This window comes from Xyrauchen texanus, chromosome 46 (assembly GCF_025860055.1).
Source record: "Xyrauchen texanus isolate HMW12.3.18 chromosome 46, RBS_HiC_50CHRs, whole genome shotgun sequence".
In the NCBI taxonomy this organism is placed as follows: domain Eukaryota; kingdom Metazoa; phylum Chordata; class Actinopteri; order Cypriniformes; family Catostomidae; genus Xyrauchen; species Xyrauchen texanus.
This window is the reverse complement of record NC_068321.1, coordinates 11,370,513-11,389,686: the sequence shown is the minus strand read 5'-3', so window position 1 is coordinate 11,389,686 and position 19,174 is coordinate 11,370,513.

Here is a 19,174-nt window from a genome sequence, read left to right as displayed (position 1 = left end):
ATGGGCAATGAGCAACTACATGTAATTTTCGCTCCTTGTGGGACCATCATCAGTTACATGGTTCTAACCCTATGGCCACCACCATTGTGTCCTTGAGCATGGCACTTAACTCCAGGTTGTTCCGTGGGGATTGTCCCTGTAATAATTGCACTGTAAGTCGCTTTGGATAAAAGCGTCTGCCAAATGCATAAATGTAAATGATGGAGACTAATGGAGCATTCACAACCCTTGAAGATGCCACAAAAGCTTTGTCCATGATGAACGGCCATATTGTCAACAACAGGCCATTAAGAGTCTCATTTTCCCAGAACATGGAGAAGACACCTAAAGATGACATCAAAGACAACTCTGAGACTACCGATTTCATCATTGAAAAGACATGGGAGAAGTCTAAAACACTCCCGGACAGCTCGAACATGACAGCGCCAGCCAGCTCTCAGTCAGAAGACAGAGAGACAGGGAGTACAGAGGACCTCAAGAGCTGCTATCTGGGAGTGAGTCTCTATGACATCAGCAGATCTTTGTTCTCACACCTGTAACTTGCACTTATTTCATGCTCTTTACCTGATAAGTACAAAACAAACATATTATGTCAGATTGAATATTTGTTTGGTGTCCATGGTGGAAGAGAGATGGTTATATATCATTATATATGTTTACACAAGGAGTGTTTTCGTTTTAAAGGAGTACTTCACCCAAAAATGGAAATTCTGCCATCATTTACTCACCCTCATCATGTCATCTAAACCTGTTCTGTCTTCTGTGAAACACAAAATAAAATATTTAGCAGAATTTTCTGGCTGCTCTTTTCTGTACAATAAAATTGAAAAGGGCCATGCTCTAAAAAGCACCATAAAAGTACCAAAGTAGTTTCAAGTGGTCAAGACATGTTCTGCCAGGTTTGACATTGAAACCTGATGCGACACGTCTTAACATGCCGTAATTGAATGTACGCAAGTGTGATTGATATGTGAGAGCTACAATAGAGAAAATATTCAGATTATAACAAGTTAAATTCTATCTGTTCATCACACAAAGCTATTGTATGGTTTCAGAAGGCTTCGATTATAGTATTGAAATCTTATGGGCTACTTTCATAGTACTTTTATCGTGTTCTTTGTATCATTTAACAGCCCCGTCTCCATTCACTTTAATTGTATAGACAGTGCAGCCAGGACATTCTGCAAGATATCTTCTTTTATGTTCCACAGAAGAATTAAAAACATATGGGCTTAGAGAAGGTTTAGGATAACAGAAAAATCCCAAGTCTTACCCAAAAATAAACTATTTTCATAACGTGTCAAACAAGATGCTTTTATTAATGTGTCTCTTTTTATTTTAACATTATGTGCATAAGCAGGTAATCTAATAATTCCTGTTTTAATTTCCCAGGGGTTCTTTTGGCTTAGGGCATGGGCAAAATGAGAGGCGGTTGTGGTGAAATGGGTCTAAAATTCTCCTGTGGATCTAGAAAACAGGTCTACTTGTGGACCTGTTTTTATCTCAAACCATCTGTCGTTGCATCTGCCTAGATGCAACTCGCACACACACAAGATATTTGAGGTAAAAGATAAATTAAAAAAACATTTTAGGCATTACAGTGATTTTAAGAATGTTAAGCAAATCACTTTTATTAAACGGTAGCAACAGCAATATGGTAACTGACACCAATATTTATCAAATAGTTTAAACAATTCTTCCACCAGGTAATCTAGTTCCTAACTATCCTAAATATCCAGTATGCTGTTTTACGGTTGCCAAGCAACATAGCAACTTGCTGCATTAATATAGAATTTGCATTCAGGTATATGTTTATTGGCATTTTACGACTTCGAGTCAGAAATAAACATGTTGTATAATTTTTTTTTTAAACATCTTTACTCAATGAAACAAGACCAATAAGTGTGCAGGGAGGAAACATTCTAAACCTTAAAGTTCAAATAGTTGAACATATTCATTTAAATTGAACACATGAAAGAGGCATAACAGCTTCAAATGGTTGCAGACAGGTCCCTCTAAAGCCATTTAGAACAAAAACTGGTCGAGGATGAGAAAGGAGAGTGAAGACAGGATTTCTGTGAGCTCTGCGACTGCATGCCTCCAGCGCTCTGTGCCAGTCTATGACGGATGACTGAGCGCTGCTGACGCGATCGGTGCAGAAGGAGGACAGAGCAGATGCCATGTGAAAAAGAGAGTGGGAGGATAAGTACAAAGTGCACATGGCCATGGAGCCATGAGCACATGGGATCCTAAACATAATGAAAAGATATCAGAGGCTTATCAACAAATACCCTGTTGGTGGGGGATGGTGGGGGGTTAAGATAACCATGCTGAAATTGCACACAATTATTACTCTCAAGTAATTCTTACTTCAAAGTCTTAAAAGGAATGTTTACTTAAGAATGAAAATACTGTCATAATTTATTCACCTATGACTTTAACTTCCTCCATTGAACACAAAAGAAGATGTTAGGCAGAATCATTCGCTATTTACTTTCATTGCATCTTGTTTCAATACAATGAAAATAAATGGTGATTGATGCTCAAATTCTGCCTAACATCACCTTTTGTGTCATACGGAAGAAGAAAGTCATATGAGATTAGAACAAAACGAGAGAGAGTAAATGATAACAGACTTTTCATTTTTGGGTGAACTATCCCTTAAAAAATGAATACAGAGGATTTTAATAATAGTTTGTCTCTGTATCAGATCTTAGGACAACACGGTTGTCATTAATTCTATTTTTAGATTAGAGATTCTTTTTAAATGCTATAAACCAGCTGAGTGGGCTGCTTGTAACAACCTACTGTTGCTCAGTTCAGGTGTAGCACCAGTACAAATACTTCTGTTTCCAAACATCTGGGAGAAACAACATTGGCTCATGCTGAGAGATCAAAATACTTGTGCAGACAGACATGTCTGGTCATCTCTCCAACTTCAGGCTAACAACCACCCAGTTAAGCCACGATTACCCCTTACGCAAAGAAAATATATTTTCTTATATATTAAGGCTCAATATATTAAATACATTTCAGTATATTCATATTTATATAGAATAATAAATTGTGTTAATATATTACAATATACTGAGTAATACATTATTAATTGCCACTTTTCATATATTGGGAAATATATGACAATACATTTCCTTATATATTGTAATGTATGTAATTTTATATTCAATAATACACTTCGTTATATATAGATGTGAACGAGATGACAAATGGTAGTGTGTGCTTAAATATATTTTAACAAATATGTTGTCCATATAGTCACATTTATATGGGAATATGTATGAGCAATATATGTACACAATTCTGAGGAAATATATACTGTAATATATATCCATATATGTGAATATTTATGTAATTATATATTTGTAAATATATACATATTGGGTATAAACACATTTCAAACTATGTGCACTATATTTTAACATATACATTCATTTTCATATATATATATATATATATATATATATATATATATATATATATATATATATATATATATATATATTTATATGAATTTTCTGTTTTGTTATTGCTAAATATTTTTTATATGTATCAATAGCCATACATGCATATTTTGACGAATATTGAAAAAGCACTAGATTCCCATATCTGAAAATATTATTATTATTTATAGGGTGTCGATTTAACGCGTTAATAACGTGCGATTAATTTGACAAAAATTAACACGTTAAAAAAAATTAACGCACTTTAATCGCAATGCTTAACTGAGAAATTCAAGCCTGTAGTACCACCTCTTTACTCCAGAGGGCAGTAATTTAAATTTCAGCTGTGTGAGCAACACACAGTTTATACAGTGAAGAAAACAATATCTTGTGTTCAAAACACTTGATGGAGCGCAAATGCGATCTTTAAGGGATCTCAAGATGTGTTTAAAGATTGAGTATTAAACTATATTTAACTCGACACAGTGACCAAAACATTTTATTTTTATGACGCAACACACCCCAGACGCGACACAAGCATGTTTGACGCAGGTCGTATGGTCTTTACCTCATACCATTTAATTACAAACGAGGTTAAGGAGGTGTCCTTTAAACTGTTACACCGTTTTTACCCAGTCAATCTTTATTTAAGAAACATGCTCCCTGAAATAGATCCACTTTGCTCCTTCTGTAATGCTGTGATGAAAAGTTTGTTTGTTTGTACGTACCTCTATTTTAACTAGTTTTTCTTTGCTTTATAAAGACATTTTATTTGGTTTTCATAGATTTGATAACTTAACCTAAACAAACCCTCATAATAAATCTCCAACTGATTGACAAATTCACTTGTGAAATGGATTGCTGTGAACTGTATGCCCATGATTGACTGATGATCAATAATATGGTAGTAAACAATACATTGTATTCTAAAGCTGCTTTTTGTATTGTCTTATCAATGATGAACTCTTCTGCTACAAGAATGTAATGCATTTGAATTATCTGAATATTTGTTTATTTTATATATATATATATATATATATATATATATATATATATATATATATATATATATATATATATATATATATATATAAAATAATATATATTTTTATATATATATATAAATATATATAAATATATATATATATATATATATATATATATATATATATATATATATATATATATATATATATATATATATATAATTTATTAATATTTAAAGTTAACTATGTATACTTATTTCATCATTATATATTTAATTATTGTTATATGATGGGCTTTCTCAGCACATATGTGATTAATCGTGATAAATTAATCGGGACACCATGTAATTAATTTGATTAAAATTTTTTTATTGATTGACAGCCCTAATATCACATTATATTTTCCAATATATTCACATATATTGTTGTTTCATAAGGGACACTATGGCTTTAAGCATGCAAAATGATTTCAGACACCACAACAGACAGGTTATGATGTCACACTCGAGGGCTTTTGGTTTTAATAAAACCTTAATCACAAATAACAAATTATATTGTATTCACAATGTAAAAATATACCATCTACTCACTTGAATGCACACAGCCTAGAAATATGCATTCTTTGTTTTGAGGTCAGTCTGTGATGTTTTTGATCTTCTATTGGTCACACATCTTCTCGTTATGCAAATTTGCAGGTCAGAGTTCACATGGAACAGCTGTTCTTCCATGCTCGTGTTTGAATGAAACTGAATACAGCACACAGTCTAGTGTGACCACAGCTTTGGACAGGAAGAGCCCATTTGATTGACATGTAAAGCGCCCAACCACAGTTAGTTTTGTTTAGATTGTTTAGAGGTTGGATTATCTGCAATAGTTAATAACACACAGATAATAATTGTGACATTTATGTGCTTTGTTCTTGTTTTCATGTCTTTTATTTTGGAAGTTTAGTTCCTGTTTTATAGTCATGTGTTTCATATCATATGATATCCTGTTTCCCTCCATGTTCATGTGTCTTGTTTTCATTGGTTTATTGTCTTGTTAACTCGTTATCAGTTCTAGTTTTTCATTGGTTTAAGTTTATAAGTCTTGTTATTTTGTTTATAGTTCTGTCTGTTTATTGGTTGTCTTGTTATCCTTGTCCATGTATATATACCCTCATGTTTGCCATGGTCCTTTGTCAGGTATTGTGTAATGTATTGTTGTTGGTGTAATGTTGTTTCATGTCAAGTCAAGTTTAGTCAAGTTTATGTTTTGTTCTTGCTCACGTTTTTGGTCAGCCAGCGCCCTCGCCTGCCACGGCCACACGAGCCAGAGCCTGCCACAGCCGCACGAACCAGCGCCCTTGCCTGCCATGGCCGCATGAGCCAGAGCCTGCCACAGCCGCACGAGCCAGCGTCCTCACCTGCCACAGCCATACGAGCCAGCACCCACACCTACCACGGTCAACGAGCCAGCGCACATGCCTGCCACGGCCAACGAGCCAGCATTGCAAGCCTCATCCGTCCCAGAGCCAGCGTTGCTATCCTCAGTGGCCACGTTATGCCATGCTGCCAAGACTACACTGACAAGTCAATAGACATTGTTGCGAGAGTGTCAGATAACGTTTCTCTCTGTTTACTGTGAGGCCCAATGCTTCTTTGTGTGCTAAAAGTACATGTGTAATGTGAATGGCCTGTTCTGCTGAAGGGGCACACACTAGCCAGTCGTCCAGATATGTCAAAATCCTCACTCCATGGAGCATCAGGGGGGTCAGTGCTGCTTGCATACATCTGGTAAATATTCTTGGAGCCAGAGACAGGCCAAATGGAAGAACCCTGAACTGGTATACATGTCCCCTGAACTCAAAGCGAAGAAACCTTCTGTGCTCTGGTGCTATTGGAATGTGAAAGTAGGCATCTTTTCGTCTGGTAGGGTGAACCAGTCTGTAAAGGAGTTCAATGGGAAGGAGGAGGTGAGAACCGGCTTGACAATACAAATAATATATTAATAATAAACTGAAACAGAAGACACAAGCACACACATGACGGACATGTCCGTAAACTATCTCTCTCTCCCGCACAATCCTCCGCAGTCGGCCTTTATCCCTCTCGGAGGCTTGATTAGCCTGATAAGGGACCAGATGTGTAGAATCACGACCCGGCCCCGCCCTCCGCCCTGCCACACAGTCCCCTTGTCAAACCCCTTGTAGGACATCCACAGTGCACAACATATGGAAAATAAACATGTTTAATTGGCGGAGGTACAGTATTGGTCACTGACCCCCTCCTTTCTTTGGAATTATGAAAGAAGTTTAATAAAATCCTTTGTTTAGAGTGTGGGGGTCCACTACCTCTATTGCTCCCGTTTCCAGTAGAGAAAAAATCTCTTGAGAAAGTATCAAGGATCGAAATGGTTCATGAACCATGGTAACCTTGGGTTGAGGGCTTAGAGGGGGCTGATGACAGAATTGCAGTCTGTAGCCTTCTGTCATTGTACGTATCACCCAGATGTCCTTGACACAACTTTGCCAGAAGGCCAGATGTTGGGTTGACAGGAACCCCATCATCACCCAGGGAGGGTCAACGTTGGATTTTCCCCGCATCAATGTCCAATGTCAGTCATTGGAATGGGTGTCGTGTCTCCGACGATGAGGTAGTTGTGGTGGAGTCTGTGCTCGGTGCTCATGGGAGGCAATTGTGTGGCTAGGTTGCCTAATCTGTCAAGGGTTGGGAAAGTGAGAGAGACTTGAATAGTTCCCAGTGGGTACTGGGGGTCTAAACTGAAAGGCTCTCCATGCACTATCTTGTTGACGTGTTTCAGCCAGGGAAGTGCAGTGGTCTAGGGCGTCCTTCACTGCCAGTCCAAAAACATGTCCTTTAATGAGAGACAATGCTCAGATCGTGGTTCTACATGCATTAGGCAGAGGGGACTTAGCAAGCCAGACTTGGCGGGGGCTACGCACTAGTGTGCCTACCAGTCTGCCTAGATATTGGGCCATGTGACCCATAGTCTGCAGGGCTGTAATCAGAAGATCATCCTGTGCCTGTTCTCCTCTATTGTCTATTAATGAGGATTGTAAGGCTAGCAGTAGGTGAACCAGGAAATTAGAGAGCCGGTATTGTATTGTACTATATTGTGAGCCTTAACAATAAGGTAATCCGTGTATCTGCATTTAGTACTGGGGCAACGTGTATTTGGTCACAGTGCCTCATCTGGTGAAACTACCGGCACTGCAATGTGAGGGTCTACTGCAGGCATGTTAACTAGGTTGTTCTCTTCCACCTCCTCCATACTAGACAAGGTGTGGACTGCCGGGCTAACCCGTGTTCTGTGTCTCTGAACTTAAGGCTGTTGAAAACTCTCTACACACTGGCACAAAGAAATCACTAGCCACCATTGCTTTCATGAAAAAGGCACTGGGTCCTGCCCCATGAGAAGGCAGGGTGTCCAGGCCCAGCTTATCAAGAGCTATTGCTAGCTGTCTGCAGGGGGAATGTCTGACTATAAGCTCTGACAAACAAGTCACCAGGCTGTAGTTGTTTGAGCTCTTATCTGATCAGTTGTGAGAAGAGAAATGAGGAAGTCTGTTGTGTGACGCCTGTATTATAACATCAGTGACATCACACACAGATGGAATAGTGTACCCCGACTCCCAGCCAAAGGAAGCTGCCAGCCAATCAGATTAGAACTGGCAATTTCAACCAACTCTTGCAATTTTCATGTACAATATGCAGCAAACAGTCAGTACATTGGGTGATCCGTGGCCATGGCATCTAAAGCCCCATTCACACCACAAGTGACATCGCGCAAGACAGCGACACAATCCCATTAATTTTCAATGAGACAGGAGCTGCGACAAAGATCACCGTGGAGAGCGACAAGTTCAGAAAATGTAAACGTTATGCAAATGACGAGCAACAATCGCGAGTGACTACCAATGAGAGTGAGGACAGCGGAGCTAAAATCATCTGTCTCCTGGAAGACTGGAGACGAGTGCAGGCAAGATGGAGGGGAAGTTTTAGCGTTGTGAGTGATTTTTTACTGTTCTTTATCATTTGTCTTTAACAACATGCATGGATATAATAAAAAAAATTATGATGCGTGGAAAAGAGTGGCAGAAAATGTCTGCATTCCGAGTGAGTTTGATTCATTCATTCATGATAGATTGATCATCTTGTTAATGATTTATATATAAAGATTGATTGTCTTGTTAATGATTTAATGCACTGAACACTGCTGCGTGATTTATAAAATACTCTACACTGCAGAATGTAAAATTTTAGAGACAAAAAACTGACTCCAAGGTCAAATTGTAAAGGTATCTTAATTTTACCGGTATTAGGTCTCATCCATGATAAAATGTTCAAAAGCTATGGCCAGACTTGCTGTCCTCCAATAATGTTACAGCAACAAACAGTAGGAATATCCACTAGCGACACAGATCGCAGAGTCTAGTGACAACAAGCCACAAAGTTGCTGGAAGTGTGAATGGGGCTTAAGACTAACAAACAGTAGACTTTTTTTTACAACTAAAGTGGGTTACTGAATTTGATAAGTCAAAAAATTTTGTTCCACCATAAATTCCCTTTTGCAGGGTTGAACTTATAAAGTCTGTCTCTATGAACATGATTGATGATCGTTCCTGTTAGAGTTGAGAAAGGAAGATTCGGAATCTGAAGGTGATACAGCATACTGACTGATATTCAAAAAATCACATGCTATGCCATTTAGTGTTGCTTTGTTTGGTCTTGTGTCACGCTGTTCCCGTAAGCTCGTGGCTGACAGGAAAGGAAGTGGCGAATCAGAGGAAGTGGGGCACTAGCTAAGTCAACGTCACGAGGCCACACAGACAGAACTGGAATGTCCCAGTGGCCAAACTCCTGGTCCAGTTTGGTGAAACAATACTTTTTAACATGTTCTGCAAAGCAGTGACCTTGAAGATCTTCCACAGCTTAGAGTGCAGGCTGTATCTTGTTGCATTCAAACCTGTCAGGAATTGTCACAGGAGTCAAAGGTTAGGTCAGGAGACGCCAAAACAGATATTGCTTGGACTTGCAAAATCTGGAGTTATGCTTAGATGTTAGATGTTCCACTGTTCAAAGTTTACTGGTCTGTAAAAGGAGGGAATTAACCCACATTCCTAGTTTTGTTCCAAAACCTAGTGAGCCGCCTCACTGTCTACTGTCTAGATAGGCAGGTGCCAATCAGGAACCTATCCCAACTGATTCACATTCTTCATGCAAACGCCCCCTACTGGACAGATATTAAGGCTGGGCGATATAGCAAAATAGTAGGTCATCTGGGTACTTCTCGCTTACTGCTTCATTAATAATGTGGTTTCTGACATATTACTCCACTGGTATACTGTTTTTGGCATACTATATAGTAGGGAGGTATGGATATTTGGATGAAGAAATTGTCTTTTCGGTGTCAAAATAAAAGCCCCAGGTTGAGGTGAAGTAAACAGGACAGAAAAATATTACTTTTGTACAATGAAAATCTAATAATTAGAATATTAATGATAATTTAGAATTCTTTTATAATAATCAACCAGATGTGTCCCACAGTAATAATTTAGTATTATGCAATGTTCAACTGGGGTTTCAAAAATAAGTCAGTGAAGAAGCTTTGCACAGTAAAAACATTTGAAGGTAAATAATGCCTTTTATTAAGCTACTATGTATCATTGTATATGAAATATAAATATAAAGTGCATATCAATGAAAATGATTGAATTGAATTCTCCCTTGTGTTTATTTAATGAAAAACTAATTATTCGATTTTTATTTAATGTCTTTAAAATATTTAATCTACGTGGCTACAATGGCTGTTTGGATGACATGATGGTTCCTCTGATAAAAAAAACAAAAACACTTTTGAGCCATTTTAGAGCAAATACATAATTATCAAGATATATATTGAATATCTTCAATAGGCTGAAAAATATTGAGACATAATTGTTTAAGACATATTGCACAGCCCTAGTAGAGAGAAGAATTTCTAGCAAAAAAGGACTTAAACATTGATCTGTTTCTCACCCACACCTGTCATATCACTTCTGGTGATATGGATTTAAACACTGGAGTCTTATGAATTACTTTTGTGCTGCCTTTATGTAATTTTTGAAATGTCAAAATGTTGCCACCCATTCACTTGCATTGTATGGACCTACAGAGCTGAAATATTATTCTAAAAATCTTCAATTGTGTTCTGCTAAAGAAAGTAAGTCATACATATCTGGAATGGCATGAGGGTGAGTAAATTATGAGAGAATTTTCATTTTTGGGTGAACTAACCCTTTTAGCCAAGGTTGTTTCAGAGAACTTGTCTTATTTTTTCTTTTAACATTCTAAATAATTAATTTCATGGTAAAATCAGTTTTGTTTTTTGTGAATTTTCCCTCTATTGTGATTAAACAATCGTGTATTCCGAGTATTATGACACAGATGTCCCCCTGAGTCATATTTCTCAATGCTTTCCTGTCACACAATGGCCCATTTAATGTAGCCGATGGACTGAATGGAGTCATTGCATTTATCTTGGATGTGTCAAAGCTTGCAGGTCCTTTTATAACCTTTGACCAACAGATCATATAACTCCCACAAACTCCATTAACTACCACTCAGGAGTGTTAATATTCGTCTTTCTCACGGTTATATATTTTTGGTGACTTAGTGACATTGTAATAATGTTTTGTACTTTTTGTATTTGGTAGTGTTGACAGAAACAAAGGACATTTGCAATACTGGAAAGTGGTTAAAACACTTTAAATTCTTTACTTCTCTGTTTTTTGTATGAATGTAAAGATCCTTTCACAAACAGCCTCCACACATTCCCGCTGGTAATGATATGTTCCTTATCTGTGAGTAATTAGTCGTCCTGGCTTCCTATCCCTTTTCCCTCACTAATTTGTGGCTCTGGCTATGATCGGAATAGCAGACTACCATACTACTTTTTACACAGTTTAGTACATATATTGTTTATATTACGGGAATTTTCTGTATGCATGGAAAACCCAGATGACCTATGTTACAATTGCTAAAATGTGCAGTATACAGTATAATAGAGCACACTGCATGGAATACTGGTTCCTATAAAGCAATGTGCTTGACTTGAAATTTCATTTCCTGTGTGATGAAGTAATTACAGTCAAGTTTTTTACTTTTTGGACCTCTTTTTTGACTCATTAGAGGTCAAGAGGTCATGTGACAACTTTCAAAGTTTTCTTAATCATTTGAAATATAGTTTTTAATTATTTATTTATAATGTATATCATATTAATACTTTTTACATAGTAGCTTTTCTTAAGTGTTACTTAAATGTTTTATTTAAATAAAAAAAATATTACCTATTACCTTTCATTTTTAAATCTTATTTGTGATTCTTTTCCTCTGCTCTTGAGCTTGCAGATAATGCATTTAATTGCCTGCATTTACTGCTGTGTGCTGTATTATTGGGCATTTGATAAATTAACTTAACTTGAAAAACATAGTAGCATGTTTGAAATGTTTATTATGGCATAATGCCTACTGTTTCACTACTGGTTGGCAGTAATAGGGCTAGACGGTTTATTAAATATGAATTTGCTTAAACAAATTCAACTGTCTGTTCAATGATTTGTTTTAAAACTCAGGTTTAACAATTAATTTGCATCATCACTCAAAATGCTAATGGAAGTCTCTGTGTGGCATTTTACATATTTTAGAAAAATAGGTAGGTAAATATTGATGATTATTTCTGTGTATTTATTTTTGGTGCATATTCATAATTCATTATTAAAAAAATATTTTTCCTTGTTTTCATTTACTTTTTGCATTCAAAATGAAAATCGTTTTATCTCAATGATCTGGAGCATGGCATGATTGTTGGTGCCAGACGGGCTGGTATTTATGTAACTGCTGATCTCATGGGATCATGGGAACAGGCTCTAGAGTTTACTCAGAATGGTGCCAAAAACAAAAATCATCCAGTGAGTGGCAGTTTTGCAGATGGAAACATTGTTGATGAAAGAGGTCAACAGAGAATGGCCAGACTGAATCGAACTGACAAAGTCTACAGTAACTCAGATAACAGCTCTGTACAATTGTGCTAAGAAGAATATCATCTCAGAATGCTATTCTGAGATGCGGGTTGGTGCTGTATTGGCGGCATGAAGTGGATCAACACAATATTAGGCAGGTGGTTTTAATGTTGTGGCTGATCGATGTATGTATTAATTTGTAAAGTACTATTTACATACAGTATTTATCAAATCCCAAACCAATATAATTAAAATAATTGAAAGACCCTTCTATTTTGAGATTATGTTTTTCTATATTGTCCAGTCCTGGATACAGTTTTTAATAAGCAGTAAATGCATGTGTTTTATCAGATGGACGTATATGGTTACAGCAGTGTAAAATGATAGTTTTGCATTTTATTTTGCCGATCTAGTGTAAAAACAGTCCCTCTGAACACTTATATTTTCCAAAGTATCTTGTAATCCTGCATCTTGCAGGTTTTGTTAAGATCAGGGAAAAATAGGCTTTGTCTTCTAGAAGTCCATTAGTGTGTACTTAAAATTTGACCATGTTCCCTGCTGAGACTGCAGTTTTAACACTCACCACATACACACACACACACACACACACACACACACACACACATACAGTCACAGAATGGTCCATTTGTGCGTTATCTCTCCAAGACACTCACATGGAACAGTATACACACTCAGGCATATACGCTTACATACACCCACGCACACACGCGCATAAGCACATTTCTGGCAGGGGCTCATTGACGTCAAGGAACCCCATCCCCCTTCACTCTTCTACTGCATTAGTTTCCATTCTTCACAAAGCAATGCTTGCTATTCTGACCATCTGATCTTTTTAGTGTCGATCTGAACCCAGTAACCCTCATCCCAGCTGATCTGCCCCCCATAATTAGGCTATGAGTATCAGATTACAATGCAAAAGAGTTCAGCCCCTCTCTCACACTCCATTTCTTACTCTGTGCACTGAACTATGGAATTTACATCACATGAGTTTTACAATTTAAGATCTGCTCAGACCCCTGCCAAAATATTTGAGGTAACTTTCACAGAAAAGATTGGTTTTATGCTATTTTGCTATTTCCTTATACCTACACCTACACACAATCAAAGTGGCCAAACTATTAAACCATGCTGAAAAGGAATTGTTCACGCAAAAATTTTAATTCTGTAATTATTTATAATTACAGATTTATAAATGCCATTTTTATTCTTAGATTATTGATAAAATCCAAGGAAAGAGAAGGCATGCACTCAATGTCCATAGAAAAAAATCATACAGAAATGTATTAAGAGCTCAAAAAGAGCTCAGTGGAGAAACAGAGACAAAGCAATTTCGATTTACATCGTCATCAGTGTCCAAATAACAGCAACGCACCTGATTCCATTTATAGATCAGGATAAAGCATTTGAATTTTTATGAGCCTAGGAACCGAAGCAACAGACATATTTTTCTGCTTTTTGTTTACTATATTATTTATAAACAAATTTTGTTATTTATTTTTTATTATATATAATAAAAGTATTTAAAACTTTATTATGTATTTATTTTAAATGGCAGATTTCTTTTTTTTTATTAATGTCTTTTAAAAATGTGAACTTTGAACATTTGACTTTCTTTCGGGAAACACAAAAAGAAACATTTTAAACAACGTTCAAGCCACTATTTTCCATTCAATAATATATGACTTATGCTTTGTTGCTATATTCCAAGACTATAAAACGGTATGACAGCTATGTGAAAGGAACAGACTGCAATTTAATTCAGAATTTGACTCTCTGTGAATGTACTGTTACAACGTCTTCAACAGAAAAGAACTTATATTTTGTTATATTTGTTATATTTTATACCAATCTGTCCTTTGAAAATCAAATTACCAATGTTTGTAGAACAGCATTCTTCCAACTAAGAAATATGACCTCAAGACTAGATTATTTTAATGCATTACTGGGAGGATGTCCAGCAAGATCAATAAATAAACTTCAATTGGTTCAAAATGCAGCCGCCAGAGTGCTAACGAGAGCCAAGAAATACGATCATATTAGCACCATTTCATCGTTGTTACATTGGCTACCTGTTAAATTCTGTAATAATTAGAAAATTTTGTTAACTATGTACAAAGCTGTGAATGGTCTAGCTCAGCAGTACTTAAGTGATCTTCTACCAGGCTATATTCCAACACGTCCATTAAGATCGCAAAATTCTGGCCTGTTAATAGTTCCTAGAATATCAAAATCCACAAAGGAGGTAGATCCTTTTCATATTTGGCTCCTAAACTATGGAATAGTCTCCCTAACACTGTTCGAGCTGCAGACACACTCCCTCAGTTTAAGTCTAGACTAAAGAATCATCTATTTAGCCAGGCATACACCTAATTTATCCTCCATACCACAATTAGGCTGTTTTATAGGCATGATTTATATCTCTGCAATAAATTGAATGGCATCTATGCTTATATTATTTTATTTGTTTCCCTGTCTCAACCTCGGGACTCCTATCCTGAGGTCACCAGAACCGGCTAGATCCAGCTCCATTCCTGCTTCGTGTTGGACTCCACTGCGACGTGTCAAATGCAGCCGGTGCCAGCCAAACATCACTTCAGTCTATTATGATGGACTTCAGAGGATGAACTGATGCCAACTCCAACCATAAGACATGGGATACTTCATATGCCATTGTCTGAACCTTGGATTTAGAATAGAACTCACTGAAATTACCAGCCGGTTGAACTGCGATGCATCACCTCGGTCTAATGATGGACTACACTCTTATAATGGAATATATAGACTATCAATTAATTTCCAACAAATGCCTTTGTCGGCCAACTAACAAGGACAATTGCATCAATGTGAATTTCTGCAGTTAATCCAGGATGGACTTCAAAGACATTGGTCATTAATCTTGCAGTTTATTACAAAATCTGTGTTTAAACAGTGACCCTTAACACTTTTTTCCATTTGTCAAATGGAGTTTTTCCATTTGTCTTTACTTCAATCAGAGATGGTCAGTGTTATTGTCATTGAAGACCATTCTGTTTATGAATAGTTGTTTTAATAGTTTAATTTTCCAACAATAGGTTTCAATAAAGTTTCTATCTCTCGGTTTAACTTTGATTATAAAATATAAATTTGTATAAAGTAATTTCATAATTTTTAACCAATCCTAAAGGAATCAGATAATTAATATCCTATTGGATAAACTGAAATTGTATTATTTAATTAACAATCTATTAGCATTCCTTTAGGATTTTGTTCTTCTTTTTAAAAATGATGCCTGCAATAAAAAGCCATATACAACAAATGTTTTATCCTACTTTTACTACGGAAGAATAAACAGAATTGTGGGGGTAAGGTGGTGGGGGAAAAAAAGGAATGAGTGTCAAAGCAGTGAAAATCAAACAAATGTCATGCAGATATCTATTGTAATGGACAGCTGCAGTAGAGGAAGAGTCTTCAAATATAAATTCAGCATCTTGGTTCATTAAAATGTACTGCCTGGTTCTTGGTCTAGATCTCGAAGTGTCTAATCTTGGTCTGGGACTTGGAAGTTCTGGTTTTGACTACACCTCTGAATTACAGAGTCATACCTCAAACGTGAATTTTGAAGCTGCTGTGTGTTTAAAAAAAATGCAATATGGCTTAAAAATTCACTTTTGATGAATGACTGTGTGTAATTTGTGTTGTAGAACAAAATGCCAACATATCATCAAATAATGTTTACCACAGACCTTATTTAACTTATTTAACAGTAATGGACAATTGCAGGTAGCGGCAGAGGAACAGAAAATGCAGACACAGCAATGGATGATCGTCAACACAATGGTATAGCATTGCACAGCAATGGATGAACGTCAATGCAAAGGTATAGTATACAACTCAAGATGACGCTCATGAAACGAAGACTATCCAATGAAGGCAAAACACTGCAGAAGGCCAGAGCGGTCATAACAGTCCTGGTTGAGATTAGACAATGATGGTGAGTATATATGATTGCCTAAATTATTGATAACAGGTGTGTGTGTGTGTGTGTGTGATTAGTAGCCTGGAGAGAGGGAGCAGAGAGTGGAAGGAGGCTGAGAGTCTGATGGAGGTGTGACAAATGGTGAGTTCTCTTCTGGGTTTTTGGCTACAAGCTGAACAGTTCAATAGCATGTGGCATCACTGATGTCAATCAAGGAGTGATGCATCCTTACATGCCAAATAAATAAAAAATTGGATGAACAATTCATTTCAAATGAATCATATCAGCGAATAAGGGTGGTTTTTTTTCACCATTTCAGTTTAAAAACTTAAAACTGTGTACTTTTAAATTTTAATGCAAAACTTCTGATTAAGACCACAAGATATTGAACTGACTTTAATCTAGATTTCGTGTTTTTTAAATTACTCTAAAAAAGATAGATGCCTCCAAATCCCAAATGGTTAACTCTTTTCCTGATGTAACCATCCTCTAGAAATAAGGCATTACTTGGGCTTAACTGAATCACAGTCCATCAAAAACCAACCTGGTCATCATCCTCCCCATACCAAACCTCAATAGGATACACAGGCCCATGCACAACAAACTTAAGCAGAATGCCAGATCCTGGACTTTATAAGGATGGAAAACCAAAGCTTTGTTAACGGCTAAAGTCCTCTATAATTTAGTGTGTGCTCAGGCATTCCTGCTTGGTCTGCAGATGCCTAATTGGTGGTGTTAAACCACTCGCCTGGCAAGTTTCAGCGGGTGACTATGGAATGCTGACCTTAAAGGAATGGTTAACTGAAGGAGGGAGTGGGGGGTGTGGATATAATTAGGGGTGGAACAGAGGGGGGATTGTCCTCACCTTGGGCTTTCAGACCCCAGAAGCCACAGCCTTCCTTCCCACCATCAATCGGCAATTCCTAGGTCAACTTGTCCTAGTTGGTTAGTGTTTTGGAAAGAGCTGGGAGGGTAATGTGAAAGCGTATAACCAGGAAAATTTACACTCGACAAATGCCTGCATACATTGTGTTTGGTAAGTAAACAGAGTAACTCACCAGTTGGCTGGAAACTCTATTGGGGACTGCTAGTCAAAACACATTAACAACAGTCTAACCCTTGCTGATGTAGGCTAAATGACATGCGCAATTAAATTCAAAAACAAACCTTCTACTAAAAAAAACATTTGGCGCAATACAAATTTAAACTCAAAAAATTGCCAGCCCAGAGTTTCATGTAGCGATTCAAATGTGGAATGTTCCTCGCATTAAGCCACCAAACCAAAAAGTATAAGGAACAAAATAATTATGTGTCTGAGCCTAATCTCATGAAAATTACAAACTGTGGCAACAGCTTTGCAAAATGATTGTATGTGGTTCCTTATACATATTGAGTTAGTTCCGAGATGAATTGTCCACTGTGTGATGCTAAAAGCAAGAAAAATGTTCTTCCACACAGATGAGGTTTTTAAGGTTAATGCTCTTGAGTTTTAAATCAACAAAACCTACCTCCCTAAACCCTAAATCTATCCAATAGTGTCATAATAAGCAAATATAAGCTGATAAACCAAAGTAACATGTCACTTTTTGGTGCTTCTTTTAAACTTTCAGCTCATGTGTCGACTCACGTGATCTTCGGGACTTGTACCTCTATCCTTTGCTACAGAGGAATTTGATCATTTACATTTACATTTATGCATTTGGCAGATGCTTTTATCCAAAGCGACTTACAGAGCCCTTATTACAAGGACAATCCCCCCGGAACAACCTAGAGATAAGTGCCTTGCTCAAGGACACAATGGTGGTGGCTGTGGGGATCAAACCTACAATCTTCTGCTTATCAGTCCAGTGCTTTAGCCCACTACACCACCACCACTCCGTGATCACACTTGAACAAGCTTGTAAATGTAATTGGTTATGTAATGCAAACTTTAAAATGTATTGCCTTACAAGTTATGCACAAAAGTGTTTTGATGTAATCAAATAGAAAGTATGTTTATGAAATGAAAATCTGCCGTTTTACTCTTGATTTGTGTGAGAGGGAATGAAAGTCATTATTGTAGTGCCTCTAGTGTTAATTTCAGGAGGAAACTGCCATGACATGTCTAAAGCCACATACAAATATTTTTTTAATTAAATAATGCAGGTATAGTAAAATGTTTCTATGAGACCATTTAGACATTTAATTTTTTTTTGTGACAGGTAGCATTTAAATGACAGTCTGGCTAGTTGCACTATGACCTCATAGTGAAAACCAAATGGATTATGTTTATACATGTAAATCTCACTCTTCTGTCCTCAAAAGACAAAAGTAAGCAAGCCAAAGTCACCTGTGTTTTTTTAAGTAAGAAAATCTACTGCATCTCATTTTACAAAAGAGAAATGATTTGACAACTATTAATGCAAGCACCAATAACTGTCTCCCCCATTTTAAATTGATACAGATTTCCCGATTCGATTTGAATTCACAATCTCTTGATTCGATTTGATTCCCATCTCGATTCATATCAATTCATATGGGTATATTTCTATTACAATGTCCATTTTGCTTATAAATAAAATAAATTCTCTCTCAGCTAATGCTATTAATTATAAAGTAGCCTTCCTGGCAACCCTTCTAGGTACAATTCTAAAATAGTACATTTACAAGTTAGATTTTATTATTGGTTTTCATCAAATTGGTCACATTTTAGCTTTTGAAAAATTTTCAAATATAGTCTAATCCATAAATGAATGTCTTGAAATTGCATATA